Genomic DNA, 15879 nt, shown 5'->3' on the forward strand with positions numbered 1-15879 from the left:
ATGTTCATTAACATGGTTACTTGAACATCAACATGAAACATAAACGTCTTCGTTGCTGTGCCCTCACATGCCCTCAAATAAGGATAACGCATACAGCCCATACTATGTGTTAGCATCCGGGCTTCAACTGCCCCTCCTACATCAGACAGGTTGAGTGGGGAGATAATAATGTGGGCAGCGAAGAGAAAGTACACCGGGTATCTCCAGTCTCTCCCTGCCAGTCACAGGTAGATGCCAGAAAGACAGAGGAAAGGCCAATGCTCCCAGTCTAGCTACTGGCGGTGTAGAGAAAGGGGGCACATAGCACATCCCTTGAGCCCTCCCACTCCGCTGGCATTAAACTATATGGCACAATGAGGAAACTGCCAACCCAACTCTCCTTCCCTATTCCAGAACATCAACTCAGTTTGATAGGCCAGGGTGAAAGGCTATATGTCTGGACTGTGAACATAATGACACTCAGTGCCAAGCTCTGATTGACACAGGAGCCTCCTTCTCCTTGGTCCGCCTACGGACCTTGCCAGACACATATGACACCTGTCTGCCTTGTGGTTGACTACCAACATGCAGAGAGTGCACATGCAAGGACAAGGGACGCGTCGCAATTCAGGGCAATTGCAGAGTGTGGTTGCGCCGACGCGAGTCGCGGGTCGCTGCCGCCGGGACTCGAGGAATACGCCGGGAGGAATAGCGTCGGAGGCTGCGCCAATTGCATTGTCACATAACTCCTGAGTCCTGAGATCACTTGCGTTTCATTTTGAGAGGATTGATCCCCCCAACATAAGGTTTTTGCATCAAACGGTTACATTTTGAGCGTTTGTGGCGCCCCCTATGGATGAAAGTGGAAATGCTTTTGGGGATTTGTTGAGTAAACCACCCATGACATGTGATTGAAATTTGGGATTGACTGGACGTTTCGTTCATGATTTGTGGCCTTTTTTGTAAAACGGGCCCCTTCCGCTAACTTTGGAAGCCATTTACGGACGAACGGTATGGACTATCAAAATTCTGTTTCAGTCCAGATTATCGCATGGGTCCAGAGATCATATGTACCAATTTTTGTGAAATTTGGAGAAAATATGTGGGAGGAGGAGCTAAAAGTGTGTTTTGAAGAAAATTCAAAATGGTGGAAAATCTATCCTGACGCAAATGGGCGTGGCCTATATAGGGAGTTGCGTAATGACCCAAGGAATCTAGGGAAAAAAGATTTTAATTTTACGACCAACGGTTCAAGAGTTATAGGCCAAAACGTAAAGTGGGCTGTTATAGCGCCACCATGAGGCAGATTGGTGTAATTATTTTTTTTATAATTCCGCACCAAATCTGGTAACTCTAGCTGTTACGGTTTCTGAGAAAAAAAGACTTGAATTTGAGTTTTTTGACTTTTCCATTAAAGTGGATGGGTAAATTTAATGCACTAATAAATCAATATCAATTAAACTATGTAACCAATCTCTTAGCAAAATGGATGCACACGATTCCCGGCCGGTGAAGCCGGTCATTTTGACATATGGCACAAAATTGGGAAAAATAAACTGTGGGAGGAGATGCGCGGCAAAAAAAGTTTATCCGAAATAAAGAATAAGAAGTATCCCTAGAACTATTAGTCCTTGGGCCAAACCCCAAAATCTCACATATCGCTACCACCTGGGATGGCAAATTCTAGTTGGGATTTTTTTATTCCTATACATCCCTAGATATTATTTTTGTATGATAGACCTTCCTGAGGCCCAGCTAAATTGGGGTTATCAGCTGCTAAAGTTACCACCCCCCATTGAAAAATGGCATTTTAGACACATGTGCATATCTTGGTATTGGCTCACATTCAGGGCATATTACAATGTTTTATATTTTATGTTTGGTATCATTTTTAAGGGGACACTTTGAGCTTTCATTCGAGCCCTTTGGTGACTATGTATGATAAGTACAGTGGTCACTGGAGCTCTTCAAACCTTTAATAACCTTTTTTTTCTCACAATTTCCGCCTAAACCATATATTTTCTTTTAGTTCTGTGGCATCAAGAAACATCAGAGCCAAAAAACACAACAACTGGAATACTGACATGACCCTAAGGATTCAGGAAATGTATAATTTACCCATAGTATTTCATTCTGGGGTGGTAATTTTCAGCCTTATCTTAAACAAGCACTTTTTATGAGAAATAGACCGGTCAATAGGCATATAAGAAAGAGTACCACTAAACCTCCCTAAACATTGATACAAAAGGGTTTTCAATTGATTCTGGTACCTTTCGGCATGCTTGAGAACATCCCAAATATCCAGGAAAATATACTTAGCAGAAAGGCATAATTTTCAAGATGCCATCCAAGATGGTCATGCAGTTCTGGGCAAGAACCATGCAGTGTTTTCAGTACAAATATGTAATTTCTGCCTATTGTAAAAAGGAGACCACTTCTAGGAGAGGAGACTGCATCTATAGCTGTATGAGACCACTGTACTGTATCTAGAAACCACTGTACTGTATCTAGACCACCACACTGTATCTATTGCTATCTGAGACCACTTTACTGTATCTAGAGACCACTGTATTGTGTATACATACCACTGTACTGCATCTAGCTATATGAGACCACTGTATTGCATCTAGACCACTGTGCTGCATCTATATCCCACTGTACTGAATATATAAACCACTGTACTGCATATATAGACCATTGTACTGCATCTAAAGACCACTGTACTGCATCTATAGACTAGCTACTGTATCTATAGACTGCTGTACTGTATCGATAGACCACTGTAGTGCATCTGTATACCATGTAGTGCATCTGTAGACCCCTGTCGTGATCTGTAGACCCCTCTAGTGTGTCTGTAGACCCCTCTAGTATGTCTGTAGACTACTGTCGTGATCTGTAGACATCTCTGGACACTGATACTGCATCTGTAGACCCCTCTACTGCATCTGTAGACCCCTCTAGTGCATCTGTAGACCCCTATACTGCATCTGTAGACCACTCTAGTGCATCTGTAGACCCCTATACTGCATCTGTAGACCACTCTAGTGCATCTGTAGACCCCTATACTGCATCTTTAGACCCCTATACTGCATCTGTAGACCCCTATACTGCATCTGTAGACCACTCTACTGCATCTGTAGACCCCTATACTGCATCTGTAGACCACTCTACTGCATCTGTAGACCACTCTAGTGCATCTGTAGACCCCTCTACTGCATCTGTAGACCACTCTAGTGCATCTGTAGACCACTCTAGTGCATCTGTAGACCACTCTACTGCATCTGTAGACCACTCTAGTGCATCTGTAGACCCCTATACTGCATCTTTAGACCCCTATACTGCATCTGTAGACCCCTATACTGCATCTGTAGACCACTCTACTGCATCTGTAGACCCCTATACTGCATCTGTAGACCACTCTACTGCATCTGTAGACCACTCTAGTGCATCTGTAGATCCCTCTACTGCATCTGTAGACCACTCTACTGCATCTGTAGACCACTGTAGTGCATCTGTAGACCACTCTACTGCATCTGTAGACCACTGTAGTGCATCTGTAGACCACTCTACTGCATCTGTAGACCCCTCTACTGCATCTGTAGACCACTCTACTGCATCTGTAGACCCCTCTACTGCATCTGTAGACCTCTATACTGCATCTGTAGACCCCTATACTGCATCTGTAGACCCCTATACTGCATCTGTAGACCACTCTACTGCATCTGTAGACCACTCTACTGTATCTGTAGACCACTCTAGTGCATCTGTAGACCACTCTACTGCATCTGTAGACCACTCTAGTGCATCTGCAGACCACTCTACTGCATCTGTAGACCCCTCTACTGCATCTGTAGACCACTGTAGTGCATCTGTAGACCCCTCTACTGCATCTGTAGACCACTCTACTGCATCTGTAGACCCCTCTACTGCATCTGTAGACCCCTCTACTGCATCTGTAGACCCCTCTACTGCATCTGTAGACCCCTCTACTGCATCTGTAGACCCCTCTACTGCATCTGTAGACCCCTCTACTGCATCTGTAGACCACTCTAGTGCATCTGTAGACCACTCTACTGCATCTGTAGAGCACTCTAGTGCATCTGCAGACCACTCTACTGCATCTGTAGACCCCTCTACTGCATCTGTAGACCCCTCTACTGCATCTGTAGACCCCTCTACTGCATCTGTAGACCACTCTACTGCATCTGTAGACCACTGTAGTGCATCTGTAGACCACTCTACTGCATCTGTAGATCACTCTAGTGCATCTGTAGATCACTGTACTGCATACTACTACCGAGCCTTTGTGGCGACATAGTCATGTTAAATGTGCTTTATATATACATGTTTAAAGCTGTGTTGAGTTGAGATGCAGTATAGTGGTCTATAGATACAGTACAGTGGTCAATGTATGTGGTCTATAGATGCAGTACAATGGTCTATACATGCAGTACAGTATTTTATAGATTCAGTACAGTGGGATTGGATGCAGCACAGTGGTCTAGATGCAATACAGTGGTCTCATATATATGCAGTAGTGTACAGTGGTCTCATGTAGCAATAGATGCAGTACAGTGGTATATATACAATACAGTGGTCTCTAGATACAGTAAAGTGGTCTCATATAGCAATAGATACAGTGCGGTGGTATATATACAATATATATATACAATACAGTGGTCTCTAGATACATTAAAGTGGTCTCATATAGCAATAGATACAGTGTGGTGGTCTAGATACAGTACAGTGGTTTCTAGATACAGTGCAGTGGTCTCATACAGCTATAGATGCAGTCTCCTCTCCTAGAAGTGGTCTCCTTTTTACAATAGGCAGAAATTACATATTTGTACTGCATGCAAAACACTGCATGGTTCTTGCCCAGAACTGCATGAGATAGGCATACATTTGGCATGTCTGTACAGGAGAGGCTTGTAGGTATCCATGTAACCCATTTTCATTCACATATATTGAGTTGACAGCTCAAGGGACCATTTGGAAAATGGAGATGGTCGTTTTTCCCTCGCCAAAATGTTGTCTTAACTTTGAATCATTAGGTATTTAGCCCCCTTCCCGACAAGGTAGCATTTCCCATTGGAAACCTGAGGTTGTCTGGAATCAAATGGTATCTCTATCTTTGGGCTACGTCTAAATTTGAGTGTTCCACAGTCTCCGAAAGACAGTCTCACCGGCGTTCCAGCCAGCCATCCCGCAGGTCTCATAGGGTTAATAAAACATTGAAAAAAACACACTTGGGACCACTTTTTTTCTTGGGATCATCAAAATCCCAATATTAGAGGTCCTATGGATGCCAAAAATCAAAACTAGAAAAAAGAATAAGCAGTCGTGCGTGGACCCCTCCTAGGGCCTCTACTACTTCAGCTTTGATTCCTGAAAAAACTGCTCCACCACCAAATAGGCCACACCCACTTCATCAACTACTTTAATTGGACACAGGTTTGTTTAATTTATAAAAAAAGGAGCAGTGTGATGTCCAAAAAGTGTGTTATATAAATTTTAATATGTTGTTGGCTATGAATGAAAATCCGCCTATAGAGAAAAATAACAACATGTGAAAAAATATAAAAAGCTGCTCCTATGGAAAGTCTATCATATTTTTATTTACTTATATTGGCCCAAAAAACAATTTAGTATAGGTAAGGTTTTGCCAACTTAGTGGTAGCGATATCTCGTCTGGCCCAAGGACTATATAGTCTGGTTGCCCTGTTAGGGCAACCACACTAATTATATTGAATCTTAGCGAGGACTGTACACAGAACAAGCTGGTTCAGCATGAGATCAACACCAAGATGCACATCCCATTTGTCTTTGTCCATATTTTGCCATTGTCAAAAAAGGCAGCCACAGAGCAGAAAATGCAAGGATGGCAGCAGTGGGTATAATCAAACCCTACTTCCAAGAAATATATATAGGGCCTACATAATATATACACACTTGTCTCTACCTTAATAATTAATTAATGTTTCTGTCACATAGGGAACTTCATCAGGATAAAAAACACAGGTGATATGGATACCTTTTAAACATCACTAAACTGATGTGATTTGATAATTGAGACTCAACCAATTCCATCTCCATTGGCTGATGAATCGACAACATGGCAACACCATGGCACCTCTCCTAATCAAATATAATCAAACACTCCAACAGTTCCTAGGTAACTCTCGTCATCCTGGTGTGCAAAAAGGACACTACTTGAAGGTTCTGTTAAGAATCTTGTGCTCTTGTGCATCGACAATGGCACTTTGGGTTCTCCAACACTCCAACGACTTTGGGCCCACTTCTATTGACCGAACTGGACTTCGGAATGACGTCAATTTGTAGTTATACCCCCCCCCCCCCACACAAAAAAAAGGTTTGGATGTCGGAAGGAGTATATTGCTCTTTAGTTGGCTGATAAGGGATTTCCCAGCATTCCTTGGTGTATGTCTGTGTTCGTTATTGTCAAATTTTCCATGGTGAATGTATAGGGGGATTTATGTGTTATTATGATTTATGGCGTTTATGTTCATGTATCATGCAAACCATTTAGTGTGTGTGTGTGTGTGTGTGTGTGTGTGTGTGTGTGTGTGTGTGTGTGTGTGTGTGTGTGTGTGTGTGTGTGTGTGTGTGTGCGCGCGTGCGTGAGTGAGTGTGTGTGTGAGAAGACTATGAACGATACGGGTAGTTGTGTGGAGGTGCCCACCCCCCTTTCCAACTCATTCTATCATAAGAAGTTGCTGTGCATTATTTAAACCACAAAGCCAGCAAACCTTAGATGATAGAAACAGCCCCTTTTCTAAAACCCTTTCAACTTGTTCTCCCAATGTTCTAGCTCCAGTGGACTACCCTGACCAGTATTTGGTGGGCCATAGCTGAATGGATAGAGACCCCACCTGGGGAACCAAAGGTTCCAGGTTCTATTCGGCCCCCGCAATAAGTCAAGGTGTCCCTGAGCAAGACACTTAACCCCCAATTGCTCCCCAAGGCACTGCCCCTGTAGCACCCACTGATACCTAGGGCGCTGTTAAGGAAGTCTTAGTTAATAATCTTATTACTTAATTTAAGATGTGGAGGTGTGACCAATACCATTTTGCTATTATGGGTGCGGTAATCTGTGCACTGCACCAAGGTGCTATGCGGTAAAGCAGCCTTGAATTAGTCATGGGTGTGTTTGGGCGTTACTTTAATCAATCCAATCAGAGTACCCGCTGTCATTCCCTTTAAGATCAGCACAAGACGCAGTGCTATTTTCCATGTGTTAAGCATGAGACCAAAGACACAAGTTACTGCTGCCCAAAATATCTGATCTCCAAGCAGTGGCGTAATTTGCCTAGGGTTGCGCAGCATTTCGATGGTAACCGGAACGCTCGCCCCAAAACACACTCGCCCCTTTTTTTTTCGCGGACCGAGACCGCCGGATTAGACCCAGGGCGCGGGTGTTTTGGGTCGAGTGTTCTCTTCCCAAAACGAGAACGCAAAGTGATACAGAAAACGTCAGAACAGAAAGTGATTAGACCCTTGACTCCAGTTCAAACTAGCGACCACGGGAGTTATCATCAAATCCAAAGATTCATTGTGAATAATTATAAACCAACAACCTCCTGTTGCTCTTGTTGGGGGGAGTTTGACCAAAACCGAAGGTATTGAAGTAAATTAATGAGGAAGGGGCGGAGAATGTTGCGGAGATCAAAGGATTCAGCAGCAGTCATTCTGATAATGAAAGCTGTAAAGCCTTTTGTTTTATTTTATTTCATTGGATTAATGAAGGAATAAACCTTTTAGATGCCACTTTAGAGTGGAACAGGAGTCTTTCAGATCGGATGGATTGAAATGGGATGAGTAGTTCTATCCATAGGTGCGTAATAGTGCGCTCTCACTGGCCGATGTTTCCTTTTCGCTTGATATCGTTTGATGGAGAGACAATGACAATAGACCCTTCACAGATTATAGAGAACTTTAAATTATAACAATCGGTTTAGAATTGACCAAGTTTTGGTTTATTTAAATGTGAGTGCTCTTTGGCTGCCTATATATGTACATCCATGGTCTCTGCACCTGTCCCGGGCCGACTTTTTTTGCTTTTTGCTTGATATCATTTGATGGAGAGACAATAAAATCATAATCCATACACCTAATTAAATATTATAACGATCGGTTCAGAATTGAATGAGCACGGATTAGTTAAACTGCTGGTGTCTTTACAACCAAACATTTCTTTTTGCACTTGGTCTGAACACATCTTAGCGGTATGCGGTGAGTCTTTTTAAGTCAAGGTGCAAAATAGCAGATACCGCATTGCGCCCTTAATTAACATATGAACACTCCCCCAAGTCTAAGATATGCTGGAGAGTCTTATTCCTTAAGTGTTTGCGTTCAGCGCAACTTGCATAATAGGGGTTGCGCATAAGATGGTGGCATTATCACCTAATTACCGCCTAAGACGTGGATTTAAGACGTGCATAATAGGGCCCCTAGGGTGATACTTATGGGTTATATGCAGATCTCATTTAGCTACCTGTATTATGCAAATATACAAATTTGCATAATACAAAGGAGTGTGGACCAAATTATTCTCTACCCACCATCTTCAATAAACGTGACACCCAGAGCCACAATGAAATGTATACAGTTACTACATCCATACAGTGAATTGGCTTTATCTCCAAACACCTTTTTTCTTTTCTGCTGCCACTAAATTTAAAAGGATCTATTTTCACAATACCTCTGTTTTTATATTCATTAAGCTCTTCTCTAGTGGTAACAATGACATCTTTTGCCTTGGTAATGTAATTAGACAGATGCCTGCAAACTCTCACAAGAATGTTTAAATGCACATTTGTTAAGGGAGAATAATCGATGTCTTGCCCAGCTTTTAACCAGCATGTTTCTTGCAGGGCTCATTTGAAATTCGATGAGAACCATTCCTTTTTACTCACTGACATAATGTAGGACTACATGCTATGAATTATCCTCTGCAGTCAATACTTTAACAAATACATTGAGCTTGAAGAAAGACAAGATACGTGTGCACAAAATCTTTATGCTCCCCTTCCTCTGTCAGCTCGATTTGCTTTGGCCATTGTCCATCGACTTTACTTCTGCGACATTAAGACTGATAGACACTAAAGTTGCATTCAAATGATATCGCGGAGGACGTAGTAGTGGAAAATGGATAGATTTTGACCTTGCTCTTTCAATGGTCTGTCTCCTAATAATTGACAATGAAAGACAAAAGATTTGAAACAGTTTGTCCTTTCAGAAACACATTTGTTGTACAGCAGTTTCCTCTAGTTTCTTGACAAATAAGTCACTTATCTCTAGTCATTATACATCAATTTAACTTGAAGAAAAAAGAAAAAGAAAGAAAAGAAAAGAGGCAAAAAAAGACATTGCAATTACCAGCACATTTGTGTGGTGAGAAGTGAACAGAGAGCAAGTAATAATATTCACACAGTTGAATTGAGTATGCCATGGGGAGTAAAATGACTCAATGCTGGAGCAGGCTGGAGCCTGAGATCAATGCTATTGTGTTTGCTACACAATGCTTCTATTGTTGAATGCAAGGTTTTGAGTTATATTTGAGCTATCAAGTAAATAGTCCAGCGTCTGACTCAGTCTTTCTTTTGAGTTCAATCAGTCCAACACACATTGTATGACAGGATGGAGGTCGTTCCCAGGCGTTGTGTTATGCTGTTGGAGTGAAATGTCACTGAGCTGTCACAACCCTGGCTGTGACCTGATACTCTGGATGTTACATACCTGCAGACACACAGGTGCTGCGGGCAGACACAGGGCTGCATGCTGCCTATCTCACTGACCAGAGACAGCTAGGGGGTTCGGGAGAGGGCTAACTGAAAGGGAATAAAAAGAACTAGTCACATCTCATAGCATCTGAGTGAGCAAGAGGTAAAAAGGTAAATCCTGAATTTGGACAGAAATGTCTGTCAGCTGTAGTTGCAAGTCATCAATTTGCGTTTTTTTGTTACTTTATTTCGGTTTTAGGTTTAGGGTTAGGTTAGGGTTATTTAATTCTTATTCTTGCCTGATTTTACCGATTTATTATCAAAAAATGTATTATAAAAAATAAATTAAAACTAGAAAATGTGCTCCTCGGAGCACAGGTCTCCGCCAGTACTGTTCCTGATTAATCCTGTCTTACCTATTTATATTACATATTGTCACGTGTCACTTGACCAATGTTAGCTTAGCTTCAAAAAATAAAGTATTACTTTCAATTAGTACAGGATACGCTGTCAAATAAAGTGCAGGATTGATTGCAGGGACACTTTGACAGGTATACTATGGAGGTCAGACCGTTGACCTTCTGATTACCTGCAGGCCTCTAAGCTACGGCCATGCCCATTCAGATGGTAGGGAATATGCTTATGTCACGAAAAGTGAATAACCATTAATAACCAGCTTTTGTTACTCAAGCTCAATACAGTTTTCTTATGCTGACCATGAAACTGGCAATTTACGAAGCTCATCTAAGAAAACCAAAACCTGTGCAGTGCTGCATATTGTGCCTATCTGTGAAATGATGCCACATTCAAAAAATAAATAAAAAGCGTCTCCTGGCTAATGAGACCAAGGGTCAGCACTGTGTGTTGTTGGGGGCTATGTCAGTTTACTTTAGATGTAGTGTGCTCTGTGTGGTAAAGGAAGTGAATTCTTGCTAACTGCAGCTATCACTGGTCTACGAGGGCGATAATGATCTAAGAACTAAGACACATGAGAGCTGGATCAAAATGTATGTAAAATTAATTTCAGAATATACATCACTTGTAGCCATTTAAATCACAGTAAAGTAGTGTATTGTGCTGTGCATCGTTTCTATATGTGGACGTTCGTGTTTGTGCATTTCAATTTGTTCCTACCCCCATGTGCTCGGGTGTCTATACAGTATATTTCATTCTACATACTGTAGCACAAACATGGCTTATAAATGTCTCTATTCTTTCCGTAACATTGGTGGCATATCAAACACATTCAGCATCTGTTGTAATCTGCTGCCTATCTTGTTACAGTGAAAGAACAGCACAGACGCTCGGCACTAATGGCTCTGTGTTGCATGCTGCTCTGATCAATTGTGTTCTGTGAGGATAGGAGAGTGAGAGGCATATTAAAAGACTGACTGCTGAGATGTCTGGTGGCTCAGCCAGTTAGTGCACAGACCATATGCTCCTTGTGAGCATTAGGGCTGCCGCCTGGGTTCAAATCCGACTGCGTCTTTCTCTATGCCCTTGGATTCCTGTATCCCTACATTGAAAAAAGGACACACGCACGCACGCACGCACGCACGCACGCACGCACACACACACACACACACACACACACACACTGATACAAACCCACTTAAATGAGCTCACTGGAGACTAATTGACACAGCTTTCCGAATTGATGATTTCAAAAATATAAAACATTTACCGGTAGTCTAACTACTGAAAGATATTCAAATTGATGTGTTTGATTGAACTGTTCAAACACACCAATGATTGACAGCTTATTTTTCGTAATAAAAAAAACTTCATAAAGACTGTTACTTCTAATTAAATCTCTGTGCACAAAAAGCTACTCATCGCAGTTTGAGCTCAAATCTGCAGGTTCACCTTTGCATCACTTTTCATCTATTCACCTCTCTTCGTTGCTGTGTCGTCCCAATTGGACACCTCCACAGGGATGTGCTGACAAATGTATTCCTGACATGTTTCCATTCACTTTCCATCACAGTAAACCTTAGCTCAGCTGTATGAAAACAGGAGCTTGGGTGGTTTGCGGACCTACCCCCCTTTCATCGCTGGGGAAATCCAATCCAGACTGAGATTCTTTAATGCGAAGCCAGAGCCGCTCTGTGCTCCATATGACTAAAGTAATAGATTCACTTGTTGGAGTCAATCTTATCGGCTGTCCAAGGAAATGTATCAACCCTGTTAGCCCGATGGAAGACCTCCTGACCACCTCCCTATATATAATTTATTTTTGACTAAATTAGCTTATTGCTTATTGCTGATTCACAAGTAAGAAATTAATTGTTACCCAGAGGCATCATTAAAGTAACCTGGATCCAGTCCTATGATGATGATTTGCAAACTTTTACATTTGGAGTCTCATGTGACTGTAATAGATATATCTGGGACAGATGTACCAGATGTTTCCCTGCAGCCTATTAATCTGAATCAAGAATTCATCTTTCAGTTATTTGATATTTGAAGGCTTGATTTAGATTGTTCCTGTCTCATCCTACTATAAATGTGCGGAATCTCTGTACGTATGTGCATCTGTAGTTTACGTATCTCGAGAAACGTCTGATGCACAGCTTATATGTGTGATGTCCTGGAAGCCTTTGGGCACACTAAAAAGGATGTTGGCCAATATATAATTTGATTGCTCAAAACCAATATTGCACTGTGTTGTACATACAAGGTATCTGTGATATCACATCCAGACTTGAAGCTACCCTATCCCACTCCGTATTGCTATTATAGTATGGGGCTTTTTTTCCTTATCTTATTATCTTTAGCTTTATTATTGTTATGTTGTTATGTTGATGTTACAGAATATAGCAGACCGTAGTACCACACTTGCATTTAGCTGCTCGTACCTCCATGAGTGACAAATAAACCTTCTTGATTCTTGGTGTAAAAAAAAGTTTTCAAATGGAATGCTTTTTGTCTTTATTATTTGTCATATTTTCTGAACAATCATGACAACTCTATATAACAATTCCTGTAGTGCCACTGATTGGTACCAATCTTTTCAGCTGCAAACCCTTCAGCAACTTGCAAATGGTAACATATTATTACATATTATTATTATTATTATTATTATTATTATACATACATTATTTTAAAGGACCATACTGGTGTCAATACATGTCAATATCTATTTACAGCTTCAGCCATACAGCACAGCCAATTTTAAACCATTTAACATAACCATTTTTTCCACTTCATTTTTTGATTTTGTGTTTCATCAAATTTGACCATACTTATCTGAGTCAATGTTGAGTCAATGTTGGATATACATCATTGCGCTGCTAATGAGTCAAGGACATCTGAATCTCAAGGACTTGTTTTCAAATTAATCCATGCTTTAAGGTAGTGTATTAGAATGCAGCAATAGCAGCCCTGGATACTATACACATAATCAAAAAAGGCTGTAGCAGATTCCATTTCTGTCTGTCTTTTGCTCTTAATTGAAATGTTCTGTGAACTGAAAGGCTTGAAATTGATAGTGGCAGAATTCATTTTAATTCAATTTGCACGACAGCTTTCCTGCCAGAAGGGCGGTGTAAACAAACATAGATTGTTGGAGCTCTGTTGAGCTGACTTCTCCACATCAGTGCTGAGCCCAGGATGCCTCGGTTGAAGACACTGTTGGTCAAGAGTAATATATATATGTTTTAGCCCAAGCAATATTTTTTGTTAGACATTGCTGGGTAGAGCAGGCAGTGTATGTTTTTGGCGTAAACGAGGTTGGGCTGCTTAATATAATCTGGGAGGTTATTCCAGGTGTCCTAAGGGTCAAGGCATGTCTGAAATGTACAGTATTTGGGCCCAGAACCACAGAGTGAATCTCTGAATGACTGGTATCCCGTGTAAGGATTTTAGAACTGGTGTAATGTGGTCGTCATTTCCTAGTTTGTTCGTTCGTCAGGACTGGAGTTACCAAAAAGCTTTTTTCTATTATCCTGTGAACAGGCTATTGCAATAATCTAATCTATCAGAAACAAAGCAAGGCATGTAAAGCATTACTAGGTCTTGCTTGGACAATATTCCTCTAACTCTAGCATCTTTTTAATTTGATAGTTTGATAGCTGATGAAATTACAGATTCGATATGACTGTTAAAACCTAAATCTGAGTGAGTCCAGGACAATGGCAAGATCTCTAGCTTGACTTTAATAGTTAGGAGAGATAGGGACTCAAGGTGAGAGTCGACATTGTGGTCCAAAGACTGGGTCTCATCTCTGATTAGTTGGAGACAATTTGGCCATATCCAGTCATTGATTTGTTCGATGCAGTGACACAAAGATTCAACAAGACAATAGTCGCACTCGGGTATAATAAGAATAGACCACAAATATATATATATAGCACTAAAAATATATGATGATTCTTGCATTTTTGGTTCCAAAGCTCTCTAATCCACTATCTGACCACATCACTGCCGCCAGACACGCTAGGCAAGCGATACCTATGTTCAGTTGTGTAAAGTAACTAAGTACATTTACTAAGTACTGTACTTAAGTACAATTTTGAGGTACAAGCTCACAATGCATGGAGATGTGACACATTGTGAGCTTGTATATCTGCTATTTGCAAATTATTTATAAACATTTTATACATTTGAAAACTTGTGAAATGGGACATTCTGCATAATGAGTACTTTCTACTTTTGGTACTTTAAGAACTTTTGATACCAATACTTTTGTGCTTTTACACAAGCACATTTTGATTACCAGACTTTTACTTGAAGTATTTGTAGGTTGAAGTATTGATACTTATACTTAAGTAATAATGTGGAGTAATCTTTCCACCACTGCCTATGTTTCAAAAGCCATAGGACTACTAGACTGTGGAACAGTTTCCACCAGTCAACTATCAGTCTTGGCGACAGGCTGTAACAGACATTATCATTTTATGTATATGAATATGGATATACTTACATGTTTGATATCTGCTGTTAAGTGATGTCTCTCACTTGCAAAAGAGAGTGTGATATTCTGCCTCATTTGTAGGCACGCACAAACCTGTCTACTTCATATTGTTGTTCTGTAACTGCTAATTGTTGGAGCTTGTACAGAAAAGCATTTGCACCCACTATTTTACACCTGTAAACTTGTGAGGTGACAATTAACTTATATTAAAGTAAAATAACCACAACCAGCTCTTCCTCATCGCACTTGCGCTATCCATATAGGCCTGGACTATTTGGAGAGTTGCGTCATGATTCAAGGAATAATTGTTTTGTATAACCTACGGGTCAAGTGTTATAGGCCAAAACGTAAAATGGCCTGTTATAGCACCACCATGAGGTCAATTGGAGGTTCTTCCTTGGCCTACTGGGAGTGTGTGTGTAAAGTTTCACTCTGATCGGTCCAGCGATGCCTGAGATTAGCAGCTCACAGACAGACAAACAGACAAACAAACAGATGTGACAGATGTGAAAACATAATTCCTGCCCATGGCCGTTCCGGGCGGGCAGAGATAATTAAGACACACATGCAAAGGTATATGGAAATACACATGGATAAAAGAGACAATAAAAACTATTTAAAGGCTGTGATATAAAAGTAGTTTTTCAGAAGTTATATAAAAGATGACACTGAGTTTGCTAGTAGCCGTAAATCCTTAGGTAGGCCGTTCCAGAGCCCAGGTGCCCGTACCGCGAAACCCCATCACCCCAGGTGATGAAGCAAGTTTTAGGAGCAACCTCAGTTGGAGCCCTACTGTATCTGAGGATCTAAGACTCCACTGAGGCTCATAGGGGTTCAACATAATATAAAATGTAACTGGAGCCTGGCCTTGCAAGGATTTAAAAGACATCAGTAACATTTTGAAATCAATTCTGAAACTCAGTGGCAACCAGTGAAGAGAAGCTAGGATGGGTGTAATATGGTCGCCTATCTTATAATTGGTATAATATAGTGGCATCATTTTACACCAGTTGAAGACGGCAGATACGGTAGCCTTTTTACTGAGCCCAGAGTACAGGGAATTGCAGTAATCTAAGCGTGACGAAATGAAAGCATGAACGACCTTTGGCCTGGAGTACCGTACTGTAATTTTAGTGTGAGTGTGAAGTTTTCCCTCAACTTTTCGACATGAAGCTAATTTAGTTTGTTATATCTCTGGTAATAACGAGATGTCAAAATTACACTGCCCTGGTCCTTTAAGTC

The sequence above is a fragment of the Gymnoscopelus microlampas genome (genome assembly GCF_963454915.1).
Source record: "Gymnoscopelus microlampas genome assembly, chromosome: 1".
In the NCBI taxonomy this organism is placed as follows: Eukaryota; Metazoa; Chordata; class Actinopteri; order Myctophiformes; family Myctophidae; genus Gymnoscopelus; species Gymnoscopelus microlampas.